General features: G+C 38.4%; 1 long non-coding RNA gene across 1 annotated transcript; it reads right to left on the bottom strand.

The window, feature by feature from the left end:
* Positions 1-377: 377 nt before the first annotated feature.
* Positions 378-2,653, bottom strand: LOC149047107 (uncharacterized). Its single transcript, XR_016186280.1, has 2 exons — positions 2,503-2,653; positions 378-626 (listed from the first exon to the last, which is right to left on the bottom strand). It is a non-coding gene; the product is annotated as an uncharacterized LOC149047107 (long non-coding RNA).
* Positions 2,654-13,857: the final 11,204 nt, after the last annotated feature.

Genomic DNA, 13,857 nt, shown 5'->3' on the forward strand with positions numbered 1-13,857 from the left:
AAATACATTCATAATTCGTAATCACTACATGTGTAATGCTCGATAACGTGCGCTAAACCTGGAAAATACGTAATGGGAACTAACTTCTGTGGTGGGTTGTTAACAGCAATGTCACTTCTATAGGGTTAGCATTAATACTTCTGAATACTACTTATTGTCAATGTGTTTAACAAGAACAGCAGCAAATAACTCTGGTCTTACTTTGAAATCCAACTCGATTGAACTGACTTGAAATGTAAACTTATCGCTCTTAAATCAATGTATAGTTACATGTTAATCGAGATTTTCAGTTTTCAGAGTATAAATGAAAAACTGTCAAACTACTCTCTTAAAAAGACTATCTGGTGCTTTACATCTTTAAAATAACCGAGAGCTGATTTGTCGAGTTTTTAATATAATGTTAAGATGATAGGTCGATAAGAAAGGATTAAAAGTCCACTTCCATGTAATCTTTGGGGTCAGGTTGAGTGCAGTTCATTATCTTGTCGTTCATTTGTCTTCCTTCTCATACACCATGTAGACTCGCTTAAGCTGAAGTCCAGATATGTTCTCGAATGAGAAACTTTGTCTTTCCAAGGCTCGTCCTGGTAATACACCTGGCTCTTTATCGGTACATTGAACCGGTGCTGTTGATTTTCAACGAGAGAATTATTTCAAACGTAACCCCCAGTATTCAACACAAAGGCTGCATTAACAAACAGAAATGCCCCTTGACTTACGAAATCAAGCAAAGCTGAAAGTTTTACTAAACTAAAGGTTTGAGATAACAATGTCAGTTCGACAGTATTGTTTCCAACGTCATGATTTGACGTCACGACACGAGGTCTAATCCAAGCCACGGTTTTACGTAATCAGTGGGCCTCAGGCTTTCGCTGTAAGGTTGATTCTATCAAATAAATGTCCTTCCACTGCTTTCTTTCAGCCCTGACAATTTTCACAAAAATAAAGGTTCAGATAAACGGTCCAGCAAAATTGAGGATTGTTTAGGATGCGGTTTTGTTAAACTGCGGCAAAACTATATTAAACTAACCGGTCCAAAGAGTCCGTCTAAGATGGACGACAAAATTCTCGTGCCAGAAGCTAAGAAACGTCTTTCTAATTGTTGCATTTAACAACTTAGGCCTTTTTAGTTGTTTTATTTAATCCCAGAGATTCAAACTTTGCAAAACCTTAATGGAGAGGTCGAGAAGTAGCAAAATTTTTTCCCCACGACGCTTTGGTCAGTCAAGTGAGAAGTTCTGCATGCACTGAACTTTGCATGCTCTTCCAGAATGCAAAAATTGCCAGCGACAGAAAATTACTTACCACATGCGCTGCAGAATGCACTCTGCGTTACTTATTAATCTTCATGAACATCGGCCTTAAGACAGACCGATCAGTCAGCTCGGCTTCCGATCAAAGTTACGACGTATACCTCCCCGTCCCTTCGTTCGTGGCTGCGTTTGAGGGCTTCGAGTCGATTTATCTACAAAAAATTTTCCTGTTCCGGCTCATTCATATATTTCCTTCCGCATGTATTTAACGAAGGCTTTTTTTAGTTGTGATTTGCGTGACTTTCAATACCCTTTTGTTTGTGTGACATACTTTCGAATTGTCGGAATTATGTTTCATTCGGCCAAGAGGCACGTGTTAGTCGAAAGTATAACCAGAAGAGAAGATAGATCGAAGGATTGTCGAAATATTAGAATAATAGAACGGGTAAAGAGGTATGTATAGACGTCAGATTAAATTCCCAATCCTTCACGCAATGTAGCTTACTTTAGTGACAAATTTCGGCACTATCGTGATTCCTTGAATAAAATGTTTTCTGGTTTTAGTTTTTGTCTGCTTTCTCATAGAGTTTTGAGTTTTGATATAGGAGGTTGGAAGAAAGTTCAGTGGGTTTTTTATCTATCTATGTGAATAACACAAGCAGGAAATGTTTTCAGTTCAATTTCCAAACCCGCTGCATATTTACTTTGTTCAAGTGGTGTGACGTATTTAATACTGATTTAATTTTAATTCTATTAATGAACCTCCCACCCGCGCGCCAAGCTCTTTCCCGCCATAACTTACACGCACGTGTCGCCATCTTTCCTCCGCGTGATATTATGTTTTCCCGCCATCTCAAACACTCACAGATGTCGAAACACTGATTACAAAAATCAAGGGAAATCAAGGGATAAAGAACTTGCCCGGATGTTTCCTGCACTAGTTTGAGTGTATATGCTAAAAGAGTATTCAGCATTTTCTTCGTTCCTTCGTGACGACACAATCACTTCGAACTACAATACGAGTTTTCTAAATTGCTAACTCCTTGATTCCTTTTCCAGCAATCGTCGAGCGACATGAAAGCCATCATGGAGCGCCTATGGAGCTTCTCTATCTTTATTCCGTCCATATCTTAAATTCATTTTGCTATTTATCTTAAGCATTTTTAAAAAGAACAGTCTTCTTTCAATACTTCCTGCTCATAGATCATGGCGCGTAATAATCTAAGCTTTCATGCAGTTAAATGTTTACCTGAGATTTTCTCCGTTGGCTCCAACATACAGCAGGGATCGGTATCCGGGTTAGAACGCGATGCACACAATGATCTTAAGAGACTTCCCACTCCACAAAAGCACGATGACATTGTCGTTTGTCCTTATGTTGCGTTATTCTTAATAAACTCATGTACGGCACCTTGTGGTTCAGTTATCACATGGAAAACACGTGAATTCCAAAGGTCACTTTGAAAGTGAAATGTGATCATCGCAGTAAATTTTCCAATTTAAGCAATTGGAAAGAAGAAGCCTGAAAAAAATCAGGGCTTCAACGGAATTCGAACCCTTGACCTCCGCGATACCGGTGCGATGCTCTACCAACTGAGCTATGAAGCCACACATTGGGAGCGAGGTCAATTTATTGAGTTCATACTTCCCGTGCAGTGAAATGATGAACTGCGATGATCACATTTCACTTTCATCTACAACCGCAGTACAAATATGAATTATTTCATATAAACTTCACAAACGTCACTTTCTAGCAAGGCCGTCGTGGAGGTGTAAAAAATATTATTTGAATAACAAAAAGGAGCTACATAAGTTCCACTTAGAACTCAATTCGTTTCTCCAGTTCCATTGGGATATTCATTATATCGCTTTAAATTTAATTCTTTCAATGATAGATTACCAGAAGTTCGCGTACTCAACAACCCCCCCCCCCCTCCCCCACCATTTGTGACATATGATAAATTATGCGTGGCAAGAAAAAAACATGCTGAATTAGACACTTTCATTTTCGCATCTTCATTTGTTCGCTCGATCGATACATCCTGGCGTTTTTTGTCAGCCATCGTACAGTCTGTACACAGGAAAGCGTTAATTATCCCGTCGAATTCATAGTATTATAAGTTCTTTATCACGTAGCTGTAACAGAAATTCATTTTGTAATTAATGACGAGTAGTGTAGTAAGTGAAGGAAGGTTGGGTCTGAAGTTTGAAAGCATTCGACCCAAAATTCATCGCAATCGCTTTATGGATTCTGAAATTTGATTTTCCAAAACTGTTTCAACTTTCTTGCGACTTGCATCGAACAGAACTGACCATCACGGTGTGAAGGCTTTCGAAATGGGATCGATTGATCGCATTTATTGTTTCAGGCCTGACCCCACACCACATTTATGCTAATTCTGATTTAAACAGTGAGTCATAAACACCCGGATGATTAACAACATGAAACAAAACAATGTAATATAAACTGCACTTCTAACTGAGGACAGTTCCGAAGGAAGTAAGCAGATTATGACAACACGCGCGTGGGTGTCAGTCCTTTGAAAAGAAATGGAAAGTTCGAGGAAAAGTTCCGAAGGAAGTAAGCAGATTATGACAACACGCGCGTGGGTGTCAGTCCTTTGAAAAGAAATGGAAAGTTCGAGTCACGACAGTTAAATGATGTTGTGAACAGATACATCCCAACTCTTCATTCATTGTGTGAATAAGTATCTGGGCATGTAAAAGCACGCACGGGATATGTTTCCATCTTAGATCCCAAATACCGCCTTCATTTACGTATGCTTTGTGTGACGTGATCAAGTTTTCAGAGACAGCAGAGCAAATGCTAATTTTGGCCCACGCCATGCTCTTTCCCGCCAAAATTTCCCTGCATATGTTGAAAACCTTCCACAGTTTCTTTGGAAAATAACTCCCTTTCTCTATATGATCAGGAGTGCTGAGTTAAAATTACTCCGTTATTTCCCCTTAGGAATTCGAAGAAGTTAGCCGAGATTCACACAATAAATGGCGAGTTGCGATGTATCTGTTCACAACATCGCATAACTTTCATAACTCGACCTTTTCATTTTCTTTTCAAAGGACTGACACCCTCGTGCATCTTGTCATAATCTGCTTCGTAGGCACTTTCAGTTTATTTCTGGTTACTGACGTACTTTTAAAGGTGTAAGTCACTAGGTGTTATTAAACTGTGGGTCAGTAGACCGCGGAACCTCCGCAACCAGCTGAACCTGCAGAACCATTAGTCTCATGAACCCACAAAAAGAAGACGGCATATTTCGTGAACAATTTCGTTCCTCCTCGTCTGAAAATGGCTTTGAGACCTCGCCAGAAGATAGAAAATGTCTTAGTCAAATAAGCCGTTTAAAGCCCCGGAATGGTGACGACGATTTAAAGTTTAGGTTTTTAACGTCACATGGGTATATGTAAATATTCATAAACTCGCCAATTCCCGCATTTGCAACATTAGCCAATAACAAAAACTGATCATGACCTCCTTTTCACTATTAACCCCCGTTTGTGCAGGAAGAAATCTTTAAACTGCTCTCAATTGGTTCAAGCTAGATAGAATCATTATTTTTTATAATTCAGAGGTTAATTTGACCACATTCCTTGACGGGAAGCAAAGAATAAATTAGCATTTAGCGCGCTGAATCGGGAGCCAATCAGATTACTTGGTGTTCAAACTAGATACAATCATTAGTTGTCGGCAGTCAGTGTTTAACTTGACTTAAGTTCTTGACGGGAAACAAAGAACAAATTAGCAAATGGCGCACTCCAAAAATGTGGCCTCGAGGGAAACATTTCGTTTGTTATTTATCTATTTATTCGTATGAGGTCACGAGGCAGAACTGACGGATGGCAGATTGCTCTCTCTTGGCAGATCACCCGCAAGGTATTGGGTGACAGAAGATATATTTACACATAATAATAGGAGCCATCACCGAACCCCTCAATAACCCTTTCGATTTTGCAAGCTTCTGTTTGTTTTTTTCTTAAAATAATGACAGTTTCTAATTTTCGCCGCACATCCTTTCGACTGTTGCGATTGGTGACTCGTGGCCAATCGGTTTGCATTGTTATGTCATAGTATTACACAGATTCGTCTGAAGAGGGTAACGCACTTATTGTGTTTGTATCTCACTTCCTTGTTTGAGTTCAGATGCGCTGTTATGAGATGAGGTATAATTCATACCATGGTCGTTTATTACGTACAGTTTTATGGCCGTCTACGGGAGCATATGTAACCATTGTTTATATTCTCATTCCATGTCTTGTCTCCTTCCTTCTTTATGCCGTGAAGGTCATTTTTCAGATTTAATAAAAAATTTTTTAGCCGATAACTTACTGCCCTGTGGACTTGGAAGGTGTTAAAACAACAAAGAAATCAGATAGATCTATACAGCCGCTAGCCGCCTTGCTTCAAAATATCTTTAGTCATACGTGTCAACGGACAGTCTTGCCACTCTTGTGGAAGGCCATCACAATTTACAATTATGTTCTCGCAGCTACTGGTCACAGCAATACACTGTGATTGGGTATCAATGTGACAGGTACTAAGCATGATGTTTCCACCGAAATATCGAATGAATACATACATGCTGATTAGGGGGAGTCCCCTTCTATGTCATGTCACCTTTATTTCTTTGGGACTCAGCCCAAGCGTTTTTCACGCTAGTTTTGAAAAGTAAAATATGTCATCGCATACACAAGCCCGAGAGACGGGCTTGATACACTTCAGTCTTGCGGAAGAAATCAAAGATGCTTTCTCACGTCAGCAAATGAGCTGCTTTGACTTGTCTAGAATCCATCAGCTTACATAGTTATGTAAAGTGGTTTACATGTATGAAAAAATGCGATTGAATTCTAAAATAGGTTAGCTCTTTTGTTGATAATCCATCAAAGACTGATTATACCCAACCTAACCCAAACCGAGCTCCCCTCCCCCTCCCCCCCCCCCCCCCGCATTCTCCAACTACACCTACAAATTCAAATTATTAGCAATTCTTTACATTAATCCGGCCTGACTCGAATATCGTTCCCATTCTCTAAAGTACTGGTCATTAGGTCACTAACAAACACAATTATAAGTTAAACAAGCTGTTAATCAAATCGTTGTGCGAACGTATAGGCAGGGAATAGGCCTTTCGCTGGCATAGATTCTCTGAAAAGCGTCAGGCACAATGTTTGGCACAATAGGGATGCCGTTCTTCTAAGAGTGTACGTCCTCTCAAATTTATGGTGTTTTAAATTCCACAGGATATGAGGAGTTTAGAAAGTTACACGTTTAACCCCTTAAATTGCAGCCTCAAAGAAACTGTCAGTCAAACGGCTGATCATGGGTAAAAATTATGAGACTTGTCGCTCATTAAACACGCATCATAGATTTGGAACTGAAAATTCGTAAAAGCGTGACAACCTTGAGCAAAAACCTTTGTGGCTTTTATCCAAAGTTGCCGAGATCCACCGGGTTTCAACTGCCCTCCGGTTCAGAAGCGTGTTTTAATTACAACAGGATTCGAAGAGTTTAGAAAGTAACACGTTTAACCCCTTAAATTGCAGCCTCAAAGAAACTGTCAGTCAAATGGCCGATCATGGGTAAAAATTATGAAAGACTCGTCGCTCATTAAACACGCATCATAGATTTCGAAACAAAATTCGTAAAAGCGTGACAACCTTGAGCAAAAGCCTTTGTGGCGTTTATCCAAAGTTGCCGAGATCCACCGGGTAACGACTGCCATCTGGTTCAAAGCGTGTGACGTTTTTAAAAATACATATTATTTATACCTTTTAACGTGACGTAGATGATTGGAGATACTGCATAGCAGTAGACAATTCCAAGTATCAAATACATACATAAAATTTTGCTTTAAGAATCCAGCACTCGAGCAGAATGACCCTTTCTTTTCTTCAAGTGCTTTCGTTAGGACTTTAATCAAGAACGCATTTTGAAGTATGTGAAGTAACAAGCGCAGTTTAAATTTTCCCTAGTTGGCGCAGTAACTAAGTGATATGGAATTATTGTCGGCGAATTAACTTTCCTGGCGAGCGTGAATTTGGACTAGAGCGAAAAATAAAAAGGATGGCAATGAGAGAAATTTCTGCCAACCCACTCCATATGAGATCAGATCACTTGTGCCGAAATTCAACCATGGTTTAACTGTCTAGGCGCTATGTATCGCTCATTAAAGAGACTCTTGCTTGAACGGCTACCTCTGTCACACCCTTTAATTACCTGTGATTTTCAAACTCATAAATCTCTAGATCTGAGGAGCAATTCTACTTTCAAACTGCTTTGCATTTCCTTGAAAACTATATTAGTAACCTACTTGTTATCAGTATGGAGGTAAAATATTGCAGCTCGTTTGCTGCAATTTATTAATTTGGAGAAATTGAAAAATATCAATTTAGTTTATCACCGTTCTTGAAACTACAATTTACAGATGATTAAATTCTAATCTATGAGCATCTGAGTCATGGGTTAAAAATAGGTTAATTATCATTCATTAAAAGTCAAAATCCATCATCGAAGTAACTGGGTTGATTATTGTTCCTTATCATGTCGTTCATTTGTCTTCCTCCTTTTCATACACCATGTCCTGTCTAATGCCTTCACTAGGAAATGTTTTCATTTCAAATTCCAAACCCTGCTGCATATTTACTTTGTTCGTGTGGTGTGAAGTAGTTTATAGTTCGTTTTATTGCTATTTTTTGCTAGTAAAATGAACTTCCCGTCGGCGCGCCAAGCGTTTTAAATGGCGAGAAAGATCAAACGCACATGTCGCGAACCTTTCACCGCGTGAGATCTTTCAACGGTTGAGGTACTTGCAAGAATGTATCCAGTACTAGTCTGAGTTCTTTGATCTTCTCAAAGAGTACTCAGCGGCTTTTTATTCGTTGCCTGGCGAACACAATCCATTTAAATTATTATTCATCAAATCTATATCTAACTCATTTCTATTTTCAGCATTCGTCGAACAACAAGAAAGCAAAGGCGCGATCTATCCATTTTTGAGCTTCTTTGTCTTTAACTCTTTCTCTTTAGCTATGTTTTGTTATTTTTCTGAAGCATTTTACGTATTAAATGCTTTAACCTCGCCTTGTTTTACTGCCTAAAACACATAGGAAAAATCATGCTCATCACAAAGATGCTTGAATGCAACCTCTAACAAAATGACCCCTTGAATTTCCTTTCCTTTCTTCCAAATAAACATGTACACCCAAAAAAAATAACGCAGAGAAAGTAAAATTATACATGAAATGAAAGGTAAGACATATGCCCACCCAAGAATTAAAACAGAGGCCTTTTATTTTTTTTCACTTCAGTGATATCGTTTATCAAAACAACTTTTAACAAGAACTATTCATGACTGTTTTGTAATACAACAATTAAAACCATTAATAGAACCATTTTAAAGTGCATCTTTGAAAGCATAAACAGACTCTGACATTGAGTGCATAGCCATTCAGAGTCCTAGCTCAAACCCATGCATGAATGCCAGAAGGCCTCTTGTTAATATCCCAAGTCTTTAAACACAAATTATGCATATATAAATATTTTCTTAAGTGCGATTAGCTGGAGAGGTGTAAACTCTGATATGACCTTCAAGTCTTGAATGGGTAGAAAGTTCTTAAACTGGCACCCTGCCATCATTAAATGAGGCTTGAGACACTGTTGAAAGCAATGGGATGCCGAGGAGCTCGGAGTGATTTCATGAATACAGTGTAAGGTAATATCAAGTATAATAGCATTACAGTTGGGAAAGAAAATAATCTCCTAAAGAGTTCGTCCTTTATACAGTCATTAAACTTAAATTGAATACAAGAAAAAAGGATACTGACAAACCAAAACAACAGAGGAAAACATACCTTCTGTTTGGCTTAAGCTAGCCTCTGTTCACTCAAAAACACACCAAAAAAAATTACATCTGTTCTGCCAGCTAAACCTCATTAAACTTGCTTGGTTCTGTCGCATTATTGTGTTTCAAATAGCAAGTCATAATAAATAAAGTTTTAATGTGTTACCCTTTTTGAAGTGAGCATTTGAGTGAAAAGATAGATGGCAGAACTTTCCTATGAACAGGTTAGACCCAATTTTGTGTCACTGCTTTAGAGTGCATGAGAAAATATAAAAAAATTAATTCTGCAGTTTTTATATAACATACTCCTGGCAATATCTCCTTACTGATGCAGGAATTTAAATTAAAAGTTTCCACTCATAGTAAAAGGAACATTTGTAGAGTTCACAATATTACAGAGTTTGTCAGATTTTATGCTTTATGTCACTGAATTACTTCTAAATATCAGCATTGCTGTGATCTCAATCTTACAGAGTTTGTCAATTTGGTTTTTAACCCTTGTGCCAGAAGTTAAACAAAGTTGTTATCAATGGTACAACTCCTTGTTGGTTCTTCACACAGTAATTATTAACCTCTGTCACTCTGTTTAGAAATATATTTATTTAGTTTGACTATATCTTCATAGACACATGCATTAATATCTAAAGAAGGCAGAATACAAGGAATTTGTTTGGAGTAAATATAGTTAAAAAACATGATGCGTTACTAATTAACGTTTGCTGACCTTTTGAGAGGCAATGCCGTGTTCTTTATACTTATTTATGTTTCCGAGTATTCTCCTTCGTAACCTTAAAGTTTGTAATATTTAGCTCTTTCCATAACAGTTTGTTTTAGTTTTACCCATCTTTATGAGCCCACTGCTGGCAACTGTGTCATATAATTCCCTTGAATCACTTTGGTCACAATAAACTTCAGATTTAACATCATCTCACATAATAACTTTGATATATTGAACAATAACAAATGCACAGAATTTACACCATGCAGCCTTGTGCCACCTTGCCCACAAGAGGAACAACACAATTTAGTAACATAGAAATCACCTATAAACAATAACTGCTGCAACACTTATTTTAAGTCCTAAAATGTTGTTCTCCTGTTTGTACTTAAATGCAGCAACAAAGAGCAAAAAATTAGCATATCATGCCCAGAGCAAAGCACACAATATAATCACAGCCCACCATCATTAACTGCACAAAGACATGGTTAAGTACAGTTAAAGCAACATTCCTATGTTTGAGCGTTTTTGTAATATTATGTTTAATTAAATATTTTCAATCATTCAGTAAACGAAATTTAAACTATGTGGGCCAAATAACATATAAATCCTCAACAATCAAAAAGCATGTAGCCAAAAAATTATAGAATACATATTTTATGGTCACTTATTGTTTTAAAATGGTATCAAAGCATTTTTCTTTAGGCCACAGCTGTTCTTAATGCTAAACTGCCTACATATAGAGCAGCAGGTAAGACATTGACAGTTTGCAAAGACACGTGATCACAAATCACCATTGGCATCAACAGACGGTATCCTGGATGGAACGTGACGCACACAATGATCTTAAGAAACGTCCAACTCCACAAAAGCACGATGACATCTTTGTTTTTCCGTACGTTGGAGCGAAAGTCTTTCTAGAAGTCTTTCGCAAATCTACACGGCTTATCACTTGACAAAAAATTATAATTCCGAAGGTCAGGTGAACCTCTCCGAGAGTATAAAAAGTCTTATTTGAATAACAACATAGCGCTGACACGGTAAATATGCCTAAGAAAGCAGTTTCAGTTTCGACGAATGATCATCCTGTTCTTTCTATCATTATAGAAAGAGTCATGGCGATGATATAAGAGTTTGTATGGGAATATTTACGACCAAATTAAAATGTTCCAATGCCAAATTCTGGGTTTTCCTTTACTGCAAGCAGTGTTTATAGTATGAGCCTTCATCTGGAGTTCAGGGTTTATCCTAATTTATTGCACGTTCAAGTTCTTTTTATAGTTTGGCTTCTCATTATGGGGATGTTTTGAAGCGTTAACATTTTTGTGGGCATGTATATATTACACGTGAAGGAAATGGTGTCATCTTCAGAGTATATTTGCTTTGTTTACGTAAAATGACATAATCTAATTTTTTGTAGACAGCTGATGATTCCCCACTGCGTGGGTCTCAAACCTTCCCGCCCACGCCAGTACAGTGTCGCATATGTCGCAAACTTTCCGTATGTCAACTTCTGTCATGCCAAAGGCTAGAGGATATTATTGCTAAAAAAACTAACAATAAAATACTTGCATAACGTATCGGCCATTAATTTAAACTTTGTGATTTGCGTAAATAGTGTGCAGCGTTACGTTCGTTCTTTTGCAAAACAGTCAATAGGGCCACCGATGAATATTCATTCTTCCTTACAAAGATATCTGACTGACTTGTATTTCAGCTTTCACCGTGCGACATTTTATCCAGAGCGCGATCTCCTCCTCCCTCCGGCTATTCCTTCTTCCAATCCTTCTCTTTATCTCCTAAACTTATAATATCCAATCAATTTTTTTACTAAATTGCGATGCCGAAAAAACAAGTTCCTATGATACCCTTCTTGCTCATAGATGATGCGTACTAATTTCACTTGTCATGCTTTTCACTTGAGAGTTTCTCTGAAAGCTTCAACGGAGCCGAGAAGTTATCGGAATCCTGGTTAGAGCGCCATGCACACGATGATCTCAGAAAACTTCTAATTCTACGAAGACACGATAACATTTTCACCTATTAATGAGTTGTCTCCAAAAACCTTCAGAGGGGTATCAGAGTACGTCCTGGTTCGTACTTAAATTGCGAACCACGTGGTCAGAACGACAGTTCGGTCATACCTACTAAAATAACGGCACAAACAGCGACCCAACAGGGGTATGGCAAGGCTGTGTGTGAGGTGTTCATGCTCTAACGTGATGTCATAATCTGCTTTGTAAGCATTTTCAGTTTTGTTGATCGCAGCGTTTGTGTCATCATTAGTGTATTTTGGTCCCTTGAAACATGCAAATACTATTGGACAACAAAATAGAAACGGCTCGGCAATAATAGAATATGAATTTGTCATTTTAAGAAATCTTTGTGGTTGTTAAGATTTTGGTCTAAAAAATTAACTGCTTGAGGCCATCATTGCAGCACCGGAAGTTGGTGGTCTCGCAGATTTAGGATTTGCATCAAGCAACTCTTCGTCGCACGGCTGGAAGTGGTACAACGGTTATCCGTAGAGTAGAGCGCGGAAAACGTTTGGTGACCGGGTTTTGACCGTAAAATTACGCCAATCTTCTCTGTTTCCAAGTGAAACTGAATCTTAAATGCAAGAGACGTGCTTTCGCTGAATTCGCTGATTTTCTTTGAATTCGCGTTTGGTACTGAAGGGATGTCCAAAATTTCTCAGGTGTATGCTTTCACGATCTCGGACTCTTCGCCGTACTTTTCTGTTAGGATGCTCTTCGCGTGATTGTATTCCTCTGACGTGAAGGGTAACGCCTCTAATTTTAGTTTTACTTTGGGGTCGAGCAGTTCTCGTAGGTAGGAGAATTTCGCTATCGACGCGACCCTTGTAAATCGATGGTTTCGATAAACTATCCCCAAAATCGTGGCTAGTCCATGAAGGTGGACTCATTGCGAAAATCTCAAATCTTGTTGCCTTATTCCATCGCGTCGAATAGATCGCAAGAATGCTGTGTTGCTAAATAGATAATTTGATAGCGTATTATACTTGACAAAATCATATAGCCAGAGTACCTTAAGGAACAAACAAATTTATCGGTGCCGTAAGAGAAATATTAAGTTGAGTTCCGAAAGAAATACAGCATTGTCATGGTTTTGCTTCACTTCCACTGGTGGTACGCTCTGTGATGGTCTGGAAAACTAGCGGCTTATGCTCGATCGGAACTCAACCATTTATATACAAACTTAACTTAAAAGCGATTCGGTCTGACTCACAGTTAACTGCGCTGAAAACCGGACGTCTTCTCGTTCCATATGTATTTAGTTTGGTTAGCTTTGCTCCTTGAACTACTCATATTTTCCTAATTATTTTCGAACTGTGTTCAGACTGGTTGTTTTATACAACCCACTTTTTTATTTTACAAAACGCAAACGGAAAACAATAGTGGATAGATTTTAGTTACACTGCAATGTTGATATGTCTTAGTGATACGTGTGAGGCTGATGTGCATGGATGATATTGCTTTTCAAGAGCATTTGGTGAGCCTTTTAAGCACAAATTTTCAACGTATCTGATGGCTTAGGCGCGGAAATTAGAAGCGGAGGTTTAAGCAGAGAATCCTTAGCAGGAATCTTTGTCTCCAATCTTTCTCAGCTCCGCCGCTAAAAGCTCCCAAACATATCAGCTTCAGCGTGAAAGATGACGTTTCATGAAAAAAATGTACTCTAAGGCATTGAACCATGACGTGATAACGCAATGACGATTTATAGTATCTTTGAAGTTCCTTTTTGACACCTGTCTATCACCTGTCTACCATTTTCGCGCGATTAAAAGAGGGATAGTTCCAAGCACATCACAGTGCCGCATTCCGATTCCCGCCATTCGTTTAGTGAAACAAGTCCGCTCGTTTACACTAATACGAAACTAACACCATGAAAAATGGTTGCTTTGTTGGATTAAATTAAAATCAAATAAGAATCGTTAATTCGAGAGAAACCAAAGTTAAGGGGAAACTGATCATACCAAGTTTAGATACTGCATGAATATTAAGTT

Source organism: Pocillopora damicornis, chromosome 4 (genome assembly GCF_964200805.1).
Source record: "Pocillopora damicornis chromosome 4, jaPocDami1.2, whole genome shotgun sequence".
Lineage (NCBI taxonomy): Eukaryota > Metazoa > Cnidaria > Anthozoa > Scleractinia > Pocilloporidae > Pocillopora > Pocillopora damicornis.